Consider the following 14,889-nt stretch of genomic DNA (forward strand, 5'->3'; position numbering starts at 1 on the left):
CCTAGCACAGTCAGTCTTTAGACAGAGATAAAAAGCTTAGGAAGGAGCTATGGGGGGAAGTTATTGGTTAGAGACATACATTTAGATGCAATTTGTTGTGTACTGTGAAATTTTGGGATCTTTTATACAGGCAAATTGTACTTGATAATTTTTCCGCTGTTGCCATACATATCAAGTATCCAAGACCTGTTTTAAACAATTTAAATCCTATCCTAGGTGCTGTCTTTAATATTTTGAGTGACTTGGCATTCTATTTAGCTGATATCCTCGTATTAATAGGGGTGTAAAATATACTAACCCTTTTACTTCCATGAGCAAAAAAATGAAGTGCAAATCCCATACCTGTTTTATCATTGTTGTTCCATGGAAAAGCATGAACTCAAGCTGCAGTAGAGGAAGAAATGATTTGATATTCTTGTACGTAATAGAAACAGCACCCTTCATATGTTTTGAATTGTTGTACCATTTACATTTTGTTTCTTTGTGATGCTTTTCATAATTTTCGTAAGGTATACCACACTTGATGCTATTGAGAAGAAATAAAATTTATGTAAGATGAAAGAAAGTGCTGCCAGTATGCAGCTTTTAGCCTTGATTTGTTGAAAAGCTAAGAGACAATTTAACGTTTGGGATGGGGAGAGAAAGGGGGATTACCTAAGGGATACTGTTGTTGAGGAGAGTGTAATTTTACTGTCAAATATGCTTGGACTTATTTTTGTCAGAGTAATTTGCAGTAATCTATGGGTTATTTGTGCTCCGATTTTCTCACAAGCACTGTGATGTGTTTCTTGAGACCTGTTGTGCGTTTGAGTTAACGTTTGTGTGAGGCTGTGCCTGCCCTGCCAGTCTGGAGCCCCCTTGCCACTGCTGGGAGGGCACCTGAGGGCTGGCAGGGGGCACCTGCAGGGTGGGTGTTCCGGTGGAGTTGTGGGGATGAGCTGGGGGATGAGCTCTCCCGGCTCTCACAGCTGCGCTCACGGCCAGAGCGAGCGGGGCCAGCCGCGCTTTGGGCTGGCTCCTCTGTAGAGCAGTGTTGTTGTGCTTGTTGCTCTCAGTCCTGTTCTTTTGCTCCCCTGATTCCTGTTTCTGTCAAGGGAGTCATTCTGTCTGTGGATTTATCTCAGGAAGTCTAATAAACTATCAATACTCTCTGCATACGTAACTCATGAGAATAAATGATCACTGTGTATCTACATAGTACAGAAGACATTTATCCATTTTAATATTGCCTTAATTTTAAATTATCTGAAGATGTGTTCTCCCTTCTCCCAGGAACTTTGTCTGTCACTTAAATAAAGATACCATTTAAATTATTGCAGTTGTATTAAATCCCATTCATTTGTATGTTTTATGTATTTTGTAGCCATATTTTTAAACATCTATTGCAAATGTACTTTACGATTGTAGTAGAAAATTACCTTTTGTATTTCTGTAATGATCCCCTTGAGGATGTTTTTGCATAAATCCTTTTTACTATTTTCAGATACAGATCTATTTTATAGTTGAGAAAAGGCATTTTTAGCAAAAAAGTGAATTAATTTTTTATATTAAGAAACATCCTTTGTGGGCCCTAATTTCTGAAACACGATGGTCAGAGGCACTCTTTTTAAGGAGCTATAATTTGTATGTTTTTTTATAATTACAAATTCCTTTTTATGACAAAAATTCGCTGCTGTTATCAGTTCTGTTGCAGTGTTCATTGTACTTATTTGAAGAGGAATATTTTCTATATAGTTTATAATGTCATGGACAATTTCCTGTTAAGCCTAGTAATGGATTCCATGAATACTTGAACCTCAGAGGAACCTGAATAGACTTGGTTGCAATTTCTTATAAATTTTTGTGATTCTGTTTTTATGTATTTCATTTAACTTGCTTTATAGTTTTCCTATGCCTGTGTTTTTTAATCTGCGTTGAGAGATCTCAGGAAGTTGCTATCTTTTCCCAAAGAAATTGTTTTTTGTACTTCATGATCTTGTTTTCACATTGTACTAATTTGTGAAGGGTGCAACATGGCCTGCTGATTTTTAACAACTTTATTGAATTTGAGTACATCTTTATGTGTATTCTGTAATATCATGCATTTTTGGTTTGGAACACAGCTTGCTATGAATTATGCTTTGTGGCAAGTTTACTGGTTCTTATCTCTGCCTTAATGACTTCAGATGAAGTGGAAGTGAGCTGATACTAGTTTTTACTTTAAAATATTAGTAAAACAGAATATAATTATTAGAGATTTCAACTGGTTTTTATTTTAATAATGTTTTGATACCTTGTAAGTTATGTGAAGTCTCATGAACAGGATGAAGTAGCGTTTCACTGCCCAACCATGCCATTTGTGTAGTATTTACTTTTACAGACTTTGCATATCACCAAAATGTTTTGCTGTCATTGCCAAGTTGGAGTGGAAGTCTGTATTCTGATTATTAGTTCCTCTCCACTCATTGCCTAGTTGAGTGTTAGCCATTCTCTAGGTTTAAGGAACTGATATAATTTGGCATACAAGTTTCAGACTATACTTGCTAGAAGAAACGCTGATTTCAGTGACTTTATTAGTATATGCCAGTATAGTATATTTAAAAGAGAGGTTTTAATGAAAGGTTTTTGTCTGCTTTAGTAAGAAATTATTTGGGTAATAGTATCTGTTGTTTGTCTTCAAAAAAATTACATAGGTACTACATAATTTTTAAATGGCTTCAGTATCTCAGAAGTTCACCTTGTTTGATCCCTGAGTTATAACTTATTGAATTGTCATGCCTTTTTGGACTGTACATAATGAGTTTTGGATTAGGGTGGGTTTTTTTTTTTTAATAAATATAAGATTTTCTGTATAGTATAGATTCACAATATTCTCCTTCTTTTCTTTTGGTCTGTAATTATATCAGTGAGAACTATCACAAAGTTTGTTATTCAACACAAATTGTTGTAGAACTTCTTGTAAGGTAACTTTTTGCAGATGTTTTTAGGATCATTTTGCAAGATCCACTTTTCCCCCCATCTAAGTTATTTAAAAGGTAACATGAAAACCAGAACCACAATACTTGGCTGTGTCTTAGATGCCTGTCTTGCAACAAACATTGTTCATAGCAAAGGTCATTGATGCCTTAGAATGCCATGTGCTTCATCCGATGCACCCACTGGCCTCCTGGATGTTACTAATACAGACAACCAGTACAGACCCAAAGGGACTCTCAAAGGCTCAATCTGTAAAGCCAAGAAATAGCATTAAGCTGCAGAAAGCAAACCCTTATTTAATCTATATAGTTTCTGCAACCATAGAAAATACTACCAGATGATGAGCCGGAGAAGCTCCCACTGTATACATCAGTAATCTTCTAAAGACATGCTTAAGAAAATGAGTATTGGGATGGACATTTTAATTTTTCTGCATTCTAATGGAAATAAGAATTGTGAGTTGTTCTAAATTCTGAATTATGATTTCCAAGGATTTTCCACATTTAAAATTTTCTGAGGGCTTTTTTTTGATATTAGATTTGATTATTTTCCTCTAATTATCACTACTCTTTAGAGTGTGGGGTTTTTTTTTTTTAATTGAAAAAAATATAATAGATTTGGCATGCATTGCTATTCACAGTTGAGTTCTAGGGTGCAATTTACAGCAAGCACATTTTCTGGGAAACATGCCTTTAAATATTGGTGTGCTTTAAAGGAGGAAAGCTGGAAAATGGAAGGCAGATGTCCACTGTGATGTATTGCTGGCCTGGTACCAAAAGATGCCAAGTGTCTTGTGCTAAGGCATTGTGAACATCACAGAATCAGTCCCCAGGCTGATCAGAGTGAGAAATGCATCACCTTCATAGGAAGATGGAACTGCTCCTGTTGGTGTGGGATAGAATGTTCCTCTGTTATGCTACACTGTATTCTGCTGTGTAGTACTTTTAAAATACTATCTATCTGTATGCACCATTTAGATTTGTGCATGTGAACTTGCATGCAGTTTAAATGCACGTTGTATTCCATTTTCCAGTAAAGTTAACAGAGGAGTAAAAGAAAAATTTGCTGGGCCTATTCTTCACTTAGCTTTTTATTTTTAACAAATGAAAAATACGTAGAGCAGTTGTCATTTGTTAAAGTGTAGCAGAAAGAGCGAAACAGGCCAGTGGATGCTTCATCAAGAACGCTCATTCAGAATGATGAATGTGGCTAAACACACATTTGTTCGTAAAACTTGCAGAGTGGATGAGCATCATTAAGCATGAGGAATAGGTGCAGCACACTGAGAAGAGAGTGGAGCAAACAGATGTTGTGAATTTTCGCAGACATCCTTCATCCACCAGTCCATCATTAATATGGTTGAAGGTGATCCTTTCTTTTTATTTAATAAGCACAAACAAAATGTGTGTGCTCTAATACTGCTGAACACACTTTTTCCAGAGGGAGTGGGGTTTAGCTAGAGGGCTGCTAAAATGCAGATAGATTTCCCATTTACACATGGTGATGGCATGTCAGCTTTGTGAACTTGCATGTGTGGTTTGACATAGCGGCTTTCTTTCCTCTCAGTATGCCTTTATTTGACAAGCTTTTAAATATACAGGACTCAATGTGAAATGAATGCCCTGAAAATCCATTTGATCCATGGAATTACCTTTTTGAAGATTTAATATAATGCTGATTTTTTTGTTTCTCTGTTTGTGGGAGAAAATTCCTTTATATATTGTCACCTTTCTAGGAATTTCTTAGATTTTCAGTCTTGAATGCTAATTGAAATGTTTATCCCTGCATAAGATTTTAATTCCTGATTTCCAAATTAATCCTGATGTCCAGAAGGTTTGGAGGAGTGCATTTAAACTTATCAAAGAGAAGTTTAAAGTTCTTTTGTTCTATTTTTTTTTTTTACTTTCTTCTGTGATGATGAATTACAGAATTTCAAGTTTACTTTTACAGGTACCTAACTAATCCTCTTTTCATGATGGAGAGCTGCTTTTCTGGTAGTCATCTACAACTATAAAAATGCTTGCTCTCAGTTTATCAAAGGGGGTTTTTTTCATGTGCTAGTTCATGTTAATTATTAGTTATTTAGAAATCAGTAGTCTTTTACAGCAAGGCATGCTCTTGAAAAAAAAATGGTGCTTAAAGATTTTCCCAGATATTTTCATGAAAGGGGCACTCTTCCCCTGAAGTTTTGCCTGGTTTCTGGGAATTTTCCTACATGTTCTTAGCCTTGCACAAATATGTTCCAAATATTCATATGCAGGAATTTTTCTAAGGACAAAACAATTTTTACAGCACTGCAGCTTCAGTTAAAGTTGCAGGAAGGTGACCTTGAAACAAGGGGAGTAAAAAGCAGAAAAATTGAGAAAATCTGACTTTGAAGTACCATAAAGGCAAAAGGTGATACAGTGGTCACTAATTTATATATTTGTGTAAAGGCCTGCATCCCCTGTATGGACACATCCCAGAAGGGAAATGATCCTCTTTCAAGTATTTCACACCAGCCAACTAATAGTTCATCAAGCAATCCTATTTTTGTTCTCCACAAAGCAGATAAGGAGGAGAAAACCATTAACTTCATAGTGCCACTGATTCTAATTTGTTCATATCTGTATTTTGTAATATTAATTATAATTTTCTTGTTATATTTTTGATGGCTTTTGAAGTGTAAGTGAAGATGTTGTATAGCAAAATTATGGAATATTATACGAAAATGTTATATTTCTCTCATTAGGGGGAGTTGAATAACCTTTCATATCTTTTCTGAGGTTCATACAAATAGATGATTTGTACCAGAGGCAAGGTCTTTAGCAAGAAATCCCAAGACCTCTTCTATGTTCTGCAGACTTTTGAATTTTGCAATATAAAACTTTTAAACCCACTGTCCTCTCTCCCCCCCACTTTTTCCTGCAACTTTGTCTTGACAAGGTACACAGAGTTTGATTTTTCTTTTCATTGCTTAGTTGTGGAAAAAACTATAGATTCTTTTTAATGTGAGGATTATTGTAATTAAGCAGAAATGAGCTGTTATACTTCCTAATTTTTGTCACTTTCTGTGCTTTGATTTCATGTAACTGTTATTGCCTGGTCAAGTTGCTGGGCTATTAAGATGTGCTTAATGGCTTGCCTAAAAGGAAGCTTTTCCTGTGGTAAAGCACTGTGTTTGTGGCGCTTCTGGTAGCTTGTTTTTAGTCTCCTGGATGGGAAGGACGTAGAAACTTCTATATTTGGGACGAGGAATACTTGTAGTCTTGGGGACTGGTGGATATTCTTTTTGAGTACCGGCCTGTGTTAATGACCTGAGTAAAAATCATGGGGTTGGAACTATGACTTTTTCCTAAAAGTTTGCTTAATAGGCAAAATGTTTGGCAAGTTGGGAACATAGGCCTGCTGTTGTAGGCTTCGCATAAATATGACTATGGGGCTAGAGACCGAGCCCAGCAGGCTAAGTAGAGGCAATACTGATATTCTCAAATCAGAATTTGTTTTCACTGATAGTGGTAATATACAACTTGTTTTTTTGTTATTCCTGTTAGCATTTCTGGAGATTTAAGAAAAGAAGGGTGTTGAGGGTGAAAGGAGGAAAGAATTCATTCAGGGCACTGTAGATATTGTGCTCTCTCTCTCTCAGACTAAATGGCTTGAAGGAACTGGTTGGCAGTGGCTTAAGTGCATAAATGATTTGAAAAATATCAGAAAATATTCTGATACAAAACAAAAATTCTGGTAATTTGCCCAATAATGCTCAAAACCTATGTAAAGAAAAATTATCTTGTCATTCATGGGGGAGTGTCCAATTGTCAGGACCAGCTCTGCTTAGAGATTCCCGTGCTTTTACATATGATCATCTGTCCTAATAAATTCAGTACTAAGCATATAAACATATTTTATACAAACTGTTTTAAAGTTGGAATTTATTCTTTCCACTGTGCAGCCTCTTACATACCCAAAAGAGTTTAAAAAGCCACTTCATTTTACCTCCTCAAATTTCCTTTTGAAATTCTTCTGAAACCTAGTGCATACAAGATTTGATAGGGGCCTTTCATTGTGGTGTTGCATTATTGACTTTTACTCTCTCATCTTCCTTCAGTTGTTTCATTCTTATTATAGTAGGGGCTGAATGGTGGACCAGATCAAAAACTCATCTATGTCAAAAACGATTTAAGAAAAAAAGAATTCCTAGTCATGTCATTTCTCTGTTGCTGCTTGCCATGCAGCTCCACAAACAGTTGTCCCAGTTGAAGGCTTAGTGTGGAAACACAAGTGACCAGCTGAAGATAGTTGGCCTGTGAATCTCCTAGACAGAACTATATAAATACTAGTTCAGCAAAGGCATATAACATTGGGGTTTTAAATGTATGGGGTAGTTATTTGTCTGTTGCAAATATTCCAAAGGGGACAGCTTTCTGTGTCAATTTAATAGACTATTTAGCAATGTTCCCTTATTCATCATGGCTTTTCCAAATAGATTTAATCTTAAAGAAACATCATAGTCAATAATGAGTTTTCAGTTTAAGTTTAAATTAGATATAGCTCTTACCCCACTGTGCTTCTCCTTAGTCAGTACATAATTTTCATCTACTAAACTGTATAGAAACCTATCCTGGGTGGACAGTAAGCAAAAATGTTTTTGGAATTCATCTTGATGTGCTTATGCATTAAATTTTATAGTCCTTGTAAAGACAGTCTTTGTTGAGAAAAATACAAGGGAATTTACATAAACAAATGAAATTAATAATGGGGGAAATTATTTTAGATTTTATTTGAGGCCCACATGCAGTAGTTCTAGTTAGAATTTATTAGTAACTCAGGAGTGGAAATGTCCAGGTCAAATTAGGATGTTTTCTGAGATGCTGTATTCTTTATTGCCCTGTTTTTATCCCATGTTTTTCCTAATATTTGTTGTGTGTTCCTTTCAGAGTTTAATTTACAATTAGATTTCATTTTGATTGGCTTTAGGTTTTGTAGTACAGAGAGAAGAATGCAGTTCTTGAATTCCATCAAAATTAATGCCTAAGTACCACACTGAAACAGTTCTTCAATAAATTTAAAGTACTGAAATAACATATAAATAAGAGCCCCTTGAATACTCTGAGGTGTAAGTATGCCTGTCAAGTCTAAATCCTTTTCCTGATAGATTAACAGTTTGCCCAGTAACCTGAACCTTTATCAGTAATGTGCAAATTTACAAGGAAATGATTGGATCAGTAGCCTGGATAGGTTGACACCAGTCTGAGCGTGTCATGCCAGCTCCAACATTTGTGATACAGAGCGATGTGTGTGCATGGGCAGAGATAATCCTGCTGTGTGGGGGTATTGTGGATGCTGCAGCAGCTCTCTCTCAGCTGATGGGCTGAGTGCTGGCATGTGTGCATGTGCTGATACCAAACTAATCACATCGCTCCCACCCTGAAGAAAACCAGCATGGAAGTTTCAATTCCTAATTTTACAGCTGTTATTTTTACCCCATAGGGAAGGTATTTGAACTTTCCGTGCAGGAGACTTTGCTTCTTGTTAAGAGGGAAATAATGATACTGCCTGACTTGAGAAGATGTAAAAGAGGATAGATAGATTAACTAGTCTCAACTAATGGGGACCACAAAGTGTTATGGAAATGCAGGTGGGGAGATTACTGCTTAGTAATACAAAAACCTTTCAAATTACGGCAAAGGGAATTGAGGTATGCACTGTTTCTCTTTCAAATTCAGTATCAGGATATTTAGAGGACAGGCTATCACTATTATGTTAAATTGTGCTACCTACAACGTAAGCTTCTGTCTTTGCTAAAGCTGCCAGTTTTTATAAACAGCTGAAGACAGAAAGGGTTTACTAAGAATAATGTTGAAGCCCAAAAGAATCCTGCAGCCTATAAATCTTAATAGAGGTTCTGAGATTCCAATGGGCTGCATGTGTCTCTTTTACCCAACCTCACTCCATCTTGGCTCCCCTGTGATGAGTGCAATTTTCTTGAAACAGAGGCATGGTGACTTGAATTTACTCGTGGCACTATTTGCCTACAAACAGGAATACATGCATATAACCTATGCAAATCAATAAAAGCATGTCAAGACCCCTTAGATCGCAGTGCTCTGCTAAAATGCAATTTATCATGCTGCAAATGAGAGTAAGAGACTAGGTAACAAATAGTGTCTGATCATTTAACTAGCACCTGTTGTCATGCATTTGAAAACTGCATTTTTCATTTGACGTACAGTAAATTGCATTTTCATATATATTGAATGGAAGAGGGGGACTTGGGGATGTACATATGCAGGATTTCATGAACAATGGAAGTTTTACAGCTGCTTGCTTGAAGGGGTCAGATCAGAGTCTAAAAATGTGTTTGTTCAGTTTTTGGGAATGCAAAGAATCTCAATTTACAGAGAAAATATAGAAAGTGAGGTTTTCATGCTAATTCACATCATTGTTAAATAAAAGTATAATTACTAAAAATTGTTTCTAAAAAATATCGAAATCAAGTACCGATTTAAAAATTTATTCAAAGAAGGTTCCAAATCAGGTGAAAAAGGGCAAGATCTTTTGAGAAGCACTATTTAAATTTCTCTTGAGGACTCATTCTTCCCCATTGAACCCATTTCTTTAAAAATGCTGGGGTTTTTATTTGGTGTTTTTGTGGGGCATTTTTGTTGGTTTTGGGTGTTTTTTTTGTTTTTGTGGGGTTTATTTGTGCTTAAGATTTTGCTTTGAGGGTAGTTTTCAGGGCTGTTTATTTGTTTCTGTTTTCTATTTGGGAGTTTAGGATTTATCACAAACGATGACTTGAGATAGGTACATGTAAGGGAGACCTCTTCAGAGTCTGGGGGCTGTACTAGTGTGCAAAGCTAAGACATGAATTTCAGTCTTTTAAAAGATCTAGGATTTTTTAGCTAGTGTAAAACTTGCTTCCCGTGCTGAGATTAATCCAGTTATGGTTTGTGGTGCATCTTGTGCATCACAATGAAATGATCTTGGAGACACACAGAAAGTATTTATTGAAATTCCAGATAAAGATAATTCTAATAGAGATCTTTTGCACTCAACTAAGGACTTTGCCAATGTTCATGGATTTTGCTGCCCCAGTTGATGTAAACTAATCTTTGGAGCATTTTTCCTATATATCTGTTTTTAATGATGTGTAGTTCAGTTGGCCTTAGTGGATGTATTTGTGTAGGTCTCATGATTTTTTTCAACACAGAAAAAATAATTTCTTTATTTCACTTACTACCTAAGCTATTTCTTAGACCTTTGTATTGTTTTGTTATTCTCTGTGCATTAAGGAGTTTGGTCCTTGGAAAGCTAGTGTGGGGTTTATTTTTCTATGTTCATGTGACATATTGTAGGTATATAGGTGTTCCTTCCTGGTGTTTTCCTCAGGATTTTCTTAAATTATAAATTACCTTATTATATTGTCTGTATGAATGAGATATTCAGGAGACTTCACTTTCTCAATACTTGGAGCAGATGAATTAAACTTCTTTTATGTAATTAACAAGCAGATGATGCAAATGCTACAAAGATCCTGATCTTTTACCATCCCTCCAGTTTCACATTTGTACTGGTATCCTCTAGTTACTTTCTGTAGATAAGGGGTTTTTTTTCATGCACTCTGAATGTTGGCCTAGTGTTGGCTATAGAAATGGATTTTGGAAGTGTATAAGCAATTTTACATGTCATAGGTGATTCATAAATTTTGTCTGCAAGTGGAAAATTTTAAAAAAGACAATTGACCACAAAAAAAAAAAATCACTTTGACTCCTGCAAGGAGAGCTATATACATAAGAATGTTTTTCATAGTATTATGTTTAATGACTTGGTGTGCTGTGGTTAGACTGAAGACTTTTTTTTTTTTAATTTCCATTAAATAAAAAATCAATTTGCAGATTTATATACTTCCTTTTTTTAACAAATGCATTTGTTAGTAGAAAAAATATTTTAGTCTTACTGATATATTGAGGAAATTTAAATAGAAGGTTTTAATGTACAGTCAATTTTTACTAACAGAAGTGACTTGATGTGGTAAGTTAGGTGTAAATGTTTGTTTGAGAAAAATCCTTTAAATGCTCATTGACAGCAAAGAAAATGCAAACCAGTGTAAAGACAAACTGGTTTGCAATGTTTCAGCTTGATTTTGCTAGCAATGAAATGTAAATTGTGTTATGGTGCAGAAAACTATGCCAAGTCATTGGTTTTATTTCAGATCATTAGTATGATGAGCATGTTGTGTTTATGTGAACAAAACTCTGATGAACACTAATCTGAATGGCTACTTAGTCATTTCAATCAGTTAGTAATTATTGTTTGGCAACAAAAATACCAGTTTTGTCCAATAAAGCTGGTAGCCTTATATAATTATTCCCTAATTCTTTCCTTCTAGAGTCTTGTCTCAGTGTCATGTATTACTATGATTATTCAGCTTGTACTTTTTGATTTTTGTGTCCCAGTGGCTTGGCCTCAGACTATAAGCAAAGGTATATGGGAATAACCCTTTGCAGGCGACGGGGCATATGTGCATGCTTGAGGTTAAAACCCCAATTTTGGCAGCATAGGATGAAGGATTTGTTTAAAAAAAATTAAGAAGTTAATTAAAGAATTTAAGTAAATTGCTGCCAAACATCTTACTTCTGTAAATCGCTGTCTTTTGAGGGGGAAAATCTTTAGGTGATTCTTGTAGATCCCATCCCATCCCATCCTCTTGGGGCAGCGGGGGCCAGCCAAGGCCAGGGGTTTGGTTCTCAGTGTCAGTGAGCACATGGGGTTGGCAGCTGCTCAGGGCTGTTTCACATCCCTTGATAAACAGAGGGGGAAAAATGAATTCCTCCGTGAGTCTCATCGCTTCCCATCATTTGACACTCTACCTGCTTGTGGGGAGAGACTAAGGGAAGTGCAAAACGCTGATGCTGGTCCACTTCTCTTCTGGTTTGAAAGATGGCAGTTTTCCTTCTTGCCCTAGGAGTTTCTGGATTATGGAGAAGCTTTAGAATTCTTTAATTTTCCACATTTAATTTGCTTAAGAAGGAGTAGATGATATTTTCAGAAAAACTGCTGCAAGAGTGAGTGAAGGCCCCAGTAAATCAATATTGTTCTGTACCTCTCCAGACATAATGTTTTATTTTCCCCACCTATTTCCCCTTCCTTATAATTTGAAACTTGCATTATATGAAGTAAAGGCTCTTGCTGTCTTAGGAGAAGGTCCAAGACTGTTACCTGGCCCATGGTGCTGCCTCTCTATGAGCTTAGTGGCCATGTACTTCCCCTGTGTTTTAGAAAGGTCGCGCACCTACTCCCAAAGATGGAACTGCATTCTGAATGACTTGTATGAGGTGGGCTGCATAGAAACCCTGCAGAAAACAGAGAACTACTTTGTGGCAAAGTGAAAATACTGACATGAGGTTTTTGTGTTCTGCTCACCAAGAGCAAAACAGGCAATTATCCTCCCCCCCTCCCCTTATTGGGGATTTTTTTTCCTCAGATGATTGATTATTATTTGGTATTATTGCTTGCTGATAAAACTCAATTTTTGTATGTTTAAGTTTCATTTTGATCTATTTTCTCGTGTCTGGAAATATATTCTTATGGTTTTAAAATGAGAAATATACCAGCTAGGATTGTTTTGGTGCAAAGATTTCCATTTAGTTAACAGAGAGAAGGAGAGAGAATTTTTTAAATAAAGCATCTTTGAATTGCTTGCAAAGGGAACAGAAAACACATATTTTAAATATTTTGACGTAGGAGGTCAGAAGGGAAGTGTTTCATTTTATTGTTTAAATGTTTCATATTTGTCTTCTGTCTATACAGTGTGCCTGTTTTAAAACTTCTGTAAAAAGTAGTAGTTCATGCAAGTAGCCCCTATGACATTCATTTGTAATACCACACAAATGCTGTGACTTTGCCAGCTGTGCCTCTTCTTAGTGTAGAAGGCCCCAAACTATTCTTGATACTTGTTCTGAAGATAAATTAGTGGCTTCTAAATAATGCAGTGAACCCTAATTCTCTTTGATTAGTAGCGAGTTAGATGATAGCGACCCATTGAAATTGGTCATCAGCATAAATAATGAGTGAATGAACTGATAAAATGCAAAGTCACCGGCCATCATAAATCAAATGAAATCCACTTTCTCTGGAAGTCACTGAAATTAGAAGTCCGTGCTCCTATTAATTATTTTGCCTTCTGAAGACGACAGTGTTATAAATCAGCCTTGAAAGGCACTTCACTTAGGAAGCTGAAGGAGTAAGACTGCCTGCAAATTGTTTTGTATACGCACCTAATTGTTTCTTAAGTAACCCACCTTTTGGAGGATGACTGCTGGAAAGCAGAGAGTGTACCCAAAAGTGTAGATTAATGAAAGCAGCAGATATTTCTGTAAGAAAATTATTTGGTCAGAATAATAGCTGTGCCTCTTGGTCAGTCTGAAGCTGAACTTACTTGTTAGGCAGGGTTCCTCCAGTCAATTTGAATTTGAAGGGGCTCTCATTTATTAGCTAGATATAATTACATGGCAGTAAGAAAATTGTCAATGAAAAGGTCTGGAAAAAGAAAAAAATGGGCATGCAAACAAGTTCAGTTTGAAATTGTACTGTGCCTTTGTCTAAACAACATAGTGCAAGAATTTGCAATGACAGGTAAATGCTCCCTGCAGAAAGTGTATATGTATTTCTGTTGTAGTTTATATCCATGTATGCATTTATGCATATTTAGATATGAAATCATATCTGTAGGGCTTTTAAAAATCCTCCATGCTCTCTCTCAAGTTATTGAACACTCCTTATGCAATATCTTAATTTTTCTTTGTTGTGCAGGAACCTCCATGTGTGTGCATCATTTGATTATGCCCAAATGTGTCTTTGCTCCTATCACCAGTAATTTAATGAAATAGAAGTAGATGTGCTTTGAATCAGAGAGAAGATGAATGGTCATAGGACATTCCTTGGAAAATGCAGAACAATGGCATTACTCTTGTGGGTGTTGGATTGTAGTTTCAGCTTTTCCTGTCTCCTGTAATCTAAACTGCCTGTAGATGTTGAGATTATATGGGAAACACATTATACTATGTAGATGAGAAAGGCTGAAAGGAAATGGTTTAAAAAGGATAAAAGTGTGTATAACAGAGAAAAACAGAAAGAAGAGTGTGTATATGTTTAAGAAAATATATAACAATAATGTATAAAAAAGTACAGTCTATTAAAGGTTAGACCCAGTACCATGTATGCTTATCTGATTTCATGTCAATACTTGATCTGTGCACTAGACAACCAATTATGGAGAGAGCAAAACATATAAATATGTATTGTGTGGGACTTTTACCTCTCTGCACAAAAAAATGTGACTTCATGTTATTTTCTACTGAGGCATCATAAAACATATACTATGATTACTTATGCATATGCAACTCTGCTTAAATATGTTTGTTGTTATTTTTTCCTGAGGAGAAACTGGACAGAAAACAGACTGAATTATTTTCCCAGTTTGCCACAAATGCCTTAGAACTTGTGGAATATGAAAATAATTTTAACTGCAGTGTTCTCTCACGCACTCCTCCTGACTTAATTTATCTATTTGTACCTATGTGGTGTACTCTGGGTTTTTTCTTTTTAAAAACAAATTACAATTTCAATGGTTATTTTCATTTGCAGTTCAGTGTGGTGAATCTTCCATTTATAAATATATCTGGGAACTAAATTAGTTTATTTCATGTTTTTCAGCTATTTTGCAAAAGCGCCAAATGTAGGGCAATGAAACCGAAATTTGCTCTTGGGAATATGCCCATCTCCTTACTCCTGAAAATCAAACTTTCTCATATTATATTGTCACATTATTTCTCTTTTCATAGGCATTATTACACACTTTGGTTTATCTATGCATCTTAATATGCTAAAATATTCCTAATTCCGGGAATTTGTTTTATTCTGAAACTCTGTCTAAATGAGTCTAGAGTTCCT

The 14,889-nt window shown here is 35.8% G+C and overlaps 1 protein-coding gene across 14 annotated transcripts in view; it reads left to right on the top strand.

Moving 5' to 3' along the window:
• LRMDA (leucine rich melanocyte differentiation associated) overlaps positions 1–14,889 on the top strand; it is a 606,751-nt gene that overhangs the window by 212,478 nt on the left and 379,384 nt on the right. The gene's annotated exons all lie outside the window — the stretch shown is intronic.

The sequence above is a fragment of the Zonotrichia leucophrys genome, chromosome 6 (assembly GCF_028769735.1).
Source record: "Zonotrichia leucophrys gambelii isolate GWCS_2022_RI chromosome 6, RI_Zleu_2.0, whole genome shotgun sequence".
Lineage (NCBI taxonomy): Eukaryota > Metazoa > Chordata > Aves > Passeriformes > Passerellidae > Zonotrichia > Zonotrichia leucophrys.